At 43.1% G+C, this 9,476-nt stretch overlaps 1 pseudogene; it reads left to right on the plus strand.

Moving 5' to 3' along the window:
- The first annotated feature begins 8,564 nt into the window (after positions 1-8,564).
- LOC125507544 lies at positions 8,565-9,120 on the plus strand (annotated as a pseudogene).
- Positions 9,121-9,476: the final 356 nt, after the last annotated feature.

The following is a 9,476-nucleotide window of genomic DNA, read 5'->3' on the forward strand; positions in this document are numbered from 1 at the left end:
CCAATATGCCTTATGTTCTAGTTCGAGAGGTAAGTGACATGCTTTTCCATAAACCATTTTATACGGAGATATACCCATAGGATTTTTATATGCACTTCTATAAGCCCATAAAGCATCATCAAGTTTCTTGAACCAATTCTTTCTAGATCTATTAACAGTCTTTTGCAAAATTAACTTAAGCTCTCTATTACTTAGTTCTACTTGACCACTAGACTGTGGATGATATGGAGATGCAATTCTATGATTGACATCATACTTAGCAAGCATTTTACGAAAAGCGTCATGAATAAAATGTGAACCACCATCAGTCATTAAGTATCTAGGGACTCCAAACCTCGGAAAAATAACTTCTTTAAGCATCTTAATAGAGGTGTTATGATCAGCACTACTAGTTGGAATAGCTTCTACCCACTTAGTAACGTAATCAACAGCAACTAAAATATGTGTATACCCGCTAGAGGAAGGAAACGGTCCCATATAATCAAAGCCCCAAACATCAAATGGTTCGATAACGAGTGAATAATTCAAAGGCATTTCTTGACGTCTACTAATATTACCAATTCTTTGACATTCATCACAAGAAAAGACAAACTTACGGGCATCCTTGAAGAGAGTGGGCCAATAAAAACCCGATTGCAATACCTTATGTGCAATTCTATCTCCAGCGTGGTGTCCTCCATAAGCCTCAGAGTGACACTTGCGTAGGATCTGTTCCTGTTCATGCTCAGGTACACAACGTCTAATAACACCATCTACTCCTTCTTTATAAAGGTGTGGGTCATCCCAGAAGTAATGTCTTAAATCATAGGGAAAACGTTTTCCTTTGTTGGTATGTGAAACTAGGTGGTATAAATTTAGCAACAATGTAATTAGCATAATCAGCATACCATGGAGCAGTACGAGAAGCATTTATGACAGCTAATTTTTCATCAGGAAAGCTTTCATCAATAGGTAGTGGGTCATCAAGAACATTCTCTAACCTAGACAAGTTGTCTACAACGGGGTTCTCAGCTCCCTTTCTATCAATAATATGCAAATCAAATTCTTCTAGTAGGAGAACCCATCTAATAAGTCTAGGTTTAGCATCTTTCTTTTCCACAAGATATTTAATAGAAGCATGATCAGTGTGAACAGTTACTTTAGAATCAACAATATAAGGTCTGAACTTATCACATGCAAATACAACTGCTAAAAATTCTTTTTCAGTAGTAGCATAATTTCTCTAGGCACCGTCTAGAGTTTTACTAGCATATTGGATAACATTTAATTTCTTATCAACTCTTTGTCCTAGAACAACACCTACAGCATAATCACTAGCATCACACATAATTTCAAATGGTAAATTCCAATCAGGAGGCTGAACAATGGGTGCAGAAATCAAGGCTTTCTTAAGTATTTCAAATGCTTCTACACAATCATCATCAAAGACAAAAGGAACATCTTTTTGTAAGAGATTAGTCAGAGGCCTGGAAATTTTTGAGAAGTCTTTAATGAACCTCCTATAAAAACCGGCATGACCAAGGAAACTTCTTATAACTTTAATATCCTTAGGACACTGCATCTTTTCAATAGCATCAACTTTAGCTTTATCAACTTCAATACCTCTATCAGAAATTTTATGCCCCAAGACAATACCTTCATTAACCATAAAGTGGCACTCTCCCAATTAAAGACAAGATTAGTTTCTTCACATCTCTGCAAAACTCGATCAAGGTTGCTTAAGCAATCATCAAAAGAAGTTCCATATACGGAGAAATCATCCATGAAAACGTCAAGAATCTTTTCACAAAAGTCAGAGAATATAGCAGTCATACATCTTTGAAAGGTAGCAGGTGCATTGCATAAACCAAAAGGCATACGTCTATAAGCAAAGGTACCGAAAGGGCAAGTAAAAGTTGTATTTTCTTGATCCTCTTTTGACACGGGTATTTGAGAAAAACCAAAATAACCATCTAGAAAGCAAAAATGTGTCAGGTCTAGCAATTGATCAATAAAAGGTAAAGGGTAATGATCTTGTTTAGTGTCAGGTCTAGCAAATCTAGCAGCTTCATCACAAAAGTAAATAACATGCCCATCGATATTATCGGCCAAGAGATCTTTAACCATAGCAATAATAGGTTCATCTTTAATTTGCTCAGGGGGTGTAGGTGTTCTAATATTACTCTTACAAACCACAGTTGAAGCTTTAGCATGATCCTTTATTCTAACAGGGAAAGGTGGTTTCTCAATATAAGCAGTAGGAACAACAGGATCAACATTATAAGTGATAGTATTTTCTTCAACTTTAATAGGTGCAACTACTTTTACTTCAATGGGAGGATTATATTTAAACCACTTCTCCTTAGGGAGATCAACATGAGTAGCAAAGGATTCATAGAAAGAAGCTACTATCTCAGAGTCAAGTCCATATTTAGTGCTAAATTCATGGAAAACATCGATATCCATAAAAGATTTAACACAATCAAACTTGGGTGTTATACCTGACTCCTTACCTTCGTCGAGATCCCAATCTTTAGAGTTGCGTTTAATTCTTTCCAACAAATCCCATTTGAATTCAATAGTCTTCATCATAAAAGAGCCAGTACAAGAAGTATCGAGCATGGAGCGATTACTGAGAGAAATCCGAGCATAATTTTTTTGAATAATAATTTATCTTGAGAGCTCATAATTGGGGCATGAATATAACATTGACTTAAGCCTCCCCCAAGCTTGAGTGATGCTTTCTCCTTCGCGAGGCCAAAAATTATATATATAATTACGATCACGATGAACAAGATGCATATATAGGATAAAACTTCTGATGAAATTCCAATTTCAATTGGTTGTAGTTCCATGATCCCATATCATCACATAGCCTAAACCATGTCAATGCCTTTCCCTTCAAATATAAAGGGAAGACCTTCTTCTTGATAACATCCTCAGGCATACCTGCAAGCTTAAATAATCCACAAACTTCATCCACATAGATTAGGTGCAAATCGGGATGTAATGTTCCATCACCTGTGAAAGGATTAGCTAGCAGTTTCTCTATCATACCCGAAGGAATTTCAAAGTAAACATTTTCAGTAGGTTCAGGAGGTTGAGGAGCAACTCTTTACTCTACTGGTCAGGGTGAAGATACCCTGAACAAGCCCCTCAAAGGATTATGTACCATAGTAACAAGTGACAGTAAATTTCAGCACACTATATAAATTTATCCTTACCAAATTCCACCTACCAAAGGCGCTTCACTCCCCGGCAACGGCGCCAGAAAAGAGTCTTGATGACCCACAAGTATAGGGGATCTATCGTAATCGTTTAGATAAGTAAGAGTGTCGAACCCAACGAGGAGCAGAAGGAAATGATAAGCAGTTTTTAGTAAGGTATTCTCTGCAAGCACTAAAAATTATCGGTAACAGGTAGTTTTTATGATAAGGAAATTTGTAACGGGTAACAAGTAATAAAAGTAAATAAGGTGCAGCAAGATGGCCCAATCCTTTTTATAGCAAAGCACAAGCCTGGACAAGCTCTTATATAAAGGAAAATGCTCCCGAGGACACCTGGGATTTTCGTCAAGCTAGTTTTCATCACGTTCATATGATTCGTGTTCGGTACTTCGATAATTTGATATGTGGGTGGACCGGTGCTTGGGTACTGCCCTTCCTTGGACAAGCATCCCACTTATGATTAACCCCTCTTGCAAGCATCCGAAACTACAAAGGAAGTATTAAGGTAAACCTAACCATAGCATGAAACATATGGATCCAAATCAGCCCCTAACGAAGCAACTCATAAACTAGGGTTTAAGCTTCTGTCACTCTAGCAACCCATCATCTACTTATTACTTCCCAATGCCTTCCCCTAGGCCCAAACAATGGTGATGTGTCATGTAGTCGACGTTCACATGACACCACTAGAGGAGAGACAACATACATCTCATCAAAATATCGAACGAATACAAAATGCACATGACTACTTATAGCAAGACTTCTTCCATGTCCTTGGGAACAAACGTAACTACTCACAAATCATATTCATGTTCATAATCAAAGGGGTATTAATATGGATAAAGGATCTGAACATATATGATTTTCCACCAAGTAAACCAACTAGCATCATCTACAAGGAGTAATCAACACTACTAGCAACCCACAGGTACCAATCTGAGGTTTTGAGACAAAGATTGGATATAAGAGATGAACTAGGGTTAGATATGAGATGGTGCTGGTGAAGATGTTGATGGAGATTGACCCCCTCCCGATGAGAGTATCGATGGTGATGATTTCCCCCTCCCGGAGGGATGTTTCCCTGGTAGAACAGCTCCGTCGGAGCCCTATATTGGTTCCGCCAAGGTTTCGCCTCGTGGCGGCGGAGTTTTGTCCTGAGATCTTGCTTATGATTTTTTTCTCGGACGAAAGACTTCATATAGCAGAAGATGGGCATCGAAGGCCTGCCATGAGGCCCACGAGACAGGGGGCGCACCCCCCACCCTCGTGGCCAGGGTGTGGGCCCCCTCTGGTTAATCATTTCGCTAGTATTTTTTATATATTCCAAAACATGCTCCTGTGAAGTTTTAGGACTTTTGGATTTGTGTAGAATAGGTCTCTAATATTAGCTCCTTTTCCAGCCCAGAATTCCAGCTGCCGGCATTCTCCCTGTTCATGTAAACCTTGTAAAATAAGAGAGAATAGACATAAGTATTGTGACAGAATGTCTAGTAACATCCCATAATGCAATAAATATCGATATAAAAGCATGATGCAAAATGGACGTATCATCGTAGCATAGGATCCGGCGGATGCCGATCTCTTTGGCCAGCCGGAGGCCGTGTACTAGTGCCTCATACTCGGCCACATTATTGGAGGCTGCGAAGTTAATTTTCGATGTGTATCTGAGCTTGTCGCCTTTAGGAGAGGTGAGGACAACGCCGGCTCCCAAACTTGTGCGCATCTTTGAGCCATCAAAGTGCATCCGCCAATGGGTGGAGTCCGGAGCTGGCGGCAGGTACTGGGTCTCGGCCCAGTCGACGAGGAAGTCAGCTAGTACTTGGGACTTGATGGCGCTGCGTGGCTGGTAGAAGATGGTGTAGGGGGGCAACTCGATGGCCCATTTGGCCACCCGACCAGATGCATCTCTATTGCCTATGATCTCGGCAAGTGGGGTAGTGCAGACAACTGTGATGGGGTGCTCTTGAAAGTAAGGCTTCAACTTCTTGGCGGCGAAGTGCACGCCGTAACACATCTTCTGGTAGTGGGGGTAGTTCTTCTTTGAGGTTGACAGCACCTCGCTCAAATAATACACAGACCTCTGGACCGGTTGTGCCCTACCGGCCTCTGGGCGCTCTACTACCATGACAGTGTTGACCACCCGGCTGGTGGCGGCGATGTAAAGGTATATGGGCTCTTTAGCAGCCGGGGCCGCCAGGATAGGCGGGGTAGTCAGCATCTTCTTTAGTTGGAGAAAGGCCTCATCCGCCTTGTCTTTCCACTCGAAGTGAGTGGTTTTCTTCATGAGTTGGTACAGTGGAAGGGCCTTCTCACCCAGCCGCCTGATGAAACGGCTGATGGATGCCAAGCAGCCGGTGAACTTCTGGACGTCTCGCTGTCGGGTGGGTTTCTCCATCCTCTCGATGGCCTTGATCTTTACAGGGTTGCACTCAATGCCGCGTTATGAGACCAGGAAGCCAAGGAGTTGGCCGGCTGGTACCCCAAAGACACACTTCTCTAGGTTGAGCTTGATCTGAAACCGGCACAAATTTTCAAAAGTTTCCTTGAGATCTTCCAAGAGGGTACCGCGCTTCTCTGTCTTCACCACAATATCGTCTACCTAGACGTGGGCATTCCTGCCGAGCTTGTTGAGGAGACACTTCTGCATGCAACGCTGAAAACTGGCACCGGCATTTCTCAAGCTGAATGTCATAGTCAGGTAGCAGAAGGCTCCGAATGGTGTGATGAAGGCAGTCTTTAGGCGGTCTACCGGGTTCAACTTTATCTGGTGGTAGCCTGAATATGCATCCAAAAAATTCAACAGCTCGCATCCGGCTGTGGAGTCTATCACTTGGTCAATCCGAGGCAAAGCAAACGGATCTTTTGGGCAGGCTTTGTTGAGGCTGGTATAGTCAATAAACATGCACCATTTGTTGTTCTTCTTCAGTACAAGGACTGGGTTGGCAAGCCACTCTGGAAAAAATACTTCCATAATGAAGCCGGCTGCTAGAAGCCGGGTTATCTCTTCACCAAAACTTCTTCTCTTCTCCTCCGATAGTCAGTGGAGGGGTTGTTTGACTAGCTTGGCATCTGATCTGACATGTAGCTTGTGCTCAGCGAAATCCGTTGGAACACCCGACATGTCTTTGGGAGACCATGCGAAGATGTCCCAATTCTCATGGAGGAAATCGATGAGCTCGCTTTCCTATTTGCTGTCAAGATTGGCCCCTATGACAGCATGCCTTTCCGTGTGCTCTGGGTCCAAGGGAATCTTCTTTGTCTCTTTGGCCGGCTGGAAGGAGCCCTGGGTCTCTGACTCTTTGGACTCTGGTGACTTGTCCGGCTACTTGCTGGCCATGGCCACCACCCGGTCCAGGAGCTTCTTCTCAGCAGCGATCACAAGGGACTCGTAGGGAGACATACCTTTGGAAGAGGCCCTCGCCATGGCCGGATCACCGTCGCTGATGTGCACTGATGAACAACCCGACGGACAACCTCAATGGCATCATCTTCAAGTTCCTGCCGTGCCGGATCATCAAGGGGAATCGCCAAATCTACAAGCCTCACCACATCCTTCTCAGAGTAACCCACTCGGAATGCCTCGCGGATCGCATCGGACGGCGTCGGCGAGCTCGTTGGAGACTCTTCGCCGCCGGAGTCCCCGTCCTCATCTTCTGCATCGCCGGCTGCTACCTCTTGAGCACTGCGTTGGTTTTTCCCCGAAGAGGAAGGGATGATGCAGCAGAGTAGCGTAAGTACTTCCCTCAGTTTTTGAGAACCAAGGTATCAATCCAGTAGGAGGCTACGCGCGAGTCCCTCGTACCTGCACAAAACAAATAAATCCTCGCAACCAACGCGATAAGGGGTTGTCAATCCCTACACGGCTACTTACGAGAGTGATATCTGATAGATATGATAAGATAATATTTTTGGTATTTTTTATGATAAAGATGCAAAGTAAAATAAAAGCAAAGTAAATAACAAAGTATTGGTAGATTAATATGATGAAGATAGACCCGGGGGCCATAGGTTTCACTAGTGGCTTCTCTCAAGAGCATAAGTATTCTACGGTGGGTGAACAAATTACTGTTGAGCAATTGACAGAATTGAGCATAGTTATGAGAATATCTAGGCATGATCATGTATATAGGCATCACGTCCGAGACAAGTAGACCGACTCCTGCCTGCATCTACTACTATTACTCCACTCATCGACCGCTATCCAGCATGCATCTAGAGTATTAAGTTAATGAAAACAGAGTAACGCCTTAAGCAAGATGACATGATGTAGAGGGATAAACTCATGCAATATGATGAAAACCCCATCTTGTTATCCTCGATGGCAACAATACAATACGTGCCTTGCTGCCCCTACTGTCACCGGGAAAGGACACTGCAAGATTGAACCCAAAGCTAAGCACGTCTCCCATTGCAAAAAAGATCAATCTAGTAGGCCAAACAAAACTGGTAATTCAAAGAGACTTGCAAAGATAACCAATCATACATAAAAGAATTCAGAGAAGATTCAAATATTGTTCATAGATAGACTTGATCATAAACCCACAATTCATCGGTCTCAACAAACACACCGCAAAAAGAAGATTACATCGAATAGTTCTCCTCAAGAGAGAGGGAGAACATTGTATTGAGATCCAAAAAGAGAGAAGAAGCCATCTAGCCAATAACTATGGACTCGTAGGTCTGAGGTAAACTACTCACACTTCATCGGAGGGGCTATGGTGATGATGCAGAAGTCCTCCATGATCGATGCCCCCTCCGGCGGAGCTCCGGAACAGGCCCCAAGATGGGATCTCATGGATACAGAGAGTTGTGGTGGTGGAATTAGGGTTTTGGCTCCGTATCTGATCGTTTGGAGGTACGCAGGTATATATAGGAGGAAGGAGTACGTCGGTGGAGGAACAGGGGGCCCACAAGGGTGGAGGGCGCCCCTGGGGGGGTAGGCGCGCCCCCCTACCTCGTGGCCTCCTCTTTTGTGTCTTGACATAGGGTCCAAGTCTCCTGGGTCTTGTTCGTTGAGAAAATCACGTTCCTGAAGGTTTCATTCCGTTTGATATTCCTTTTCTTCGAAACCCTAAAATAGGCAAAAAAAACAGCAATTCTGGGCTGGGCCTCCAGTTAATAGGTTAGCCCCAAAAATAATATAAAAGTGGATAATAAAGCCCAATAATGTCCAAAATAGTAGATGATATAGTATGGAGCAATCAAAAATTATAGATACGTTGGAGACGTATCACCGGCGTCGTCGCATAACACCCAGAAATGGCCTCCAACCTGCCGATCCCCGGTGGGAGAGGTCACCCCGTCGTCGCCTGCGGCGTCGCCCGCGTCACCCCGTACCTCATAGTTCTTATACCATTCATGTCTAGTACAAGTAAACAGTACCTTTCATCTTCTGATGGCTTGAAGATACTTAAGCTTCCATACCAGCATGGTGGGGGACAAAAGGCAGTTCTTCATGTACATTCTTCTTCCTGAAGCACATGATGGTCTCTCAAGCTTGTCGAAAAGGTTAAGTACTGAACCGGAGTTCATCGAGAACCATATCCCAATGGAGATGGTTAAAGTCGGACAGTTCATGCTCCCAAAGTTCAAGATATCTTTTGGATTTGAAGCATCCAATTTGCTCAAGGGTTTGGGTCTTCAGTTGCCATTCAGTATGGAGGCCAGTCTTTCAGAGATGGTGAATTCTCTCGTGGGCCTATTCATCGCATCTGTTTTCCACAAAACGTTTGTCGAAGTTGACGAAGAAGGAACTAAGGCAGTAGCAGCAACTGGTGCTGTGATAGTACATCAGTCACAACCCTCAAGGATGGATTTCGTCGCTAATCACCCTTTCATCTTCCTTATTCGAGAAGACATCACCGGTGTAGTGCACTTCATTGGTCATGTTGCTAATCCCCTCGTGTCTTATTAGTATGTTTACCCTATAAATCTATGTCTTGGAAGTTATACCTCAACTGTTACATGTAAGTGAAGGGTTTCAACATTCAATAATGCTGCCCGTAAAATAAATCCAATAAATTGTTTTGTTTTTAAATAAATGTCATGATTATTGTGCACAAGGGCAATAATCCATGATGGTTGTGCAGCCTTTGTGCTTTGAGATACTTGATACATGTTGATGAAGTATGAAAAATTATCTTTGCATAATTTGGGAGATGAAACTAGGTTGGTTTGAAAATCATTGATTCAACCATTGTCAGGATATCGGTGTTGGCCCAGGAGGATTTTATCAACCTGGGTACAGAGGAGGTGCTAAGTTAAGTCTAC

Source organism: Triticum urartu, chromosome 5 (genome assembly GCF_003073215.2).
Source record: "Triticum urartu cultivar G1812 chromosome 5, Tu2.1, whole genome shotgun sequence".
Lineage (NCBI taxonomy): Eukaryota > Viridiplantae > Streptophyta > Magnoliopsida > Poales > Poaceae > Triticum > Triticum urartu.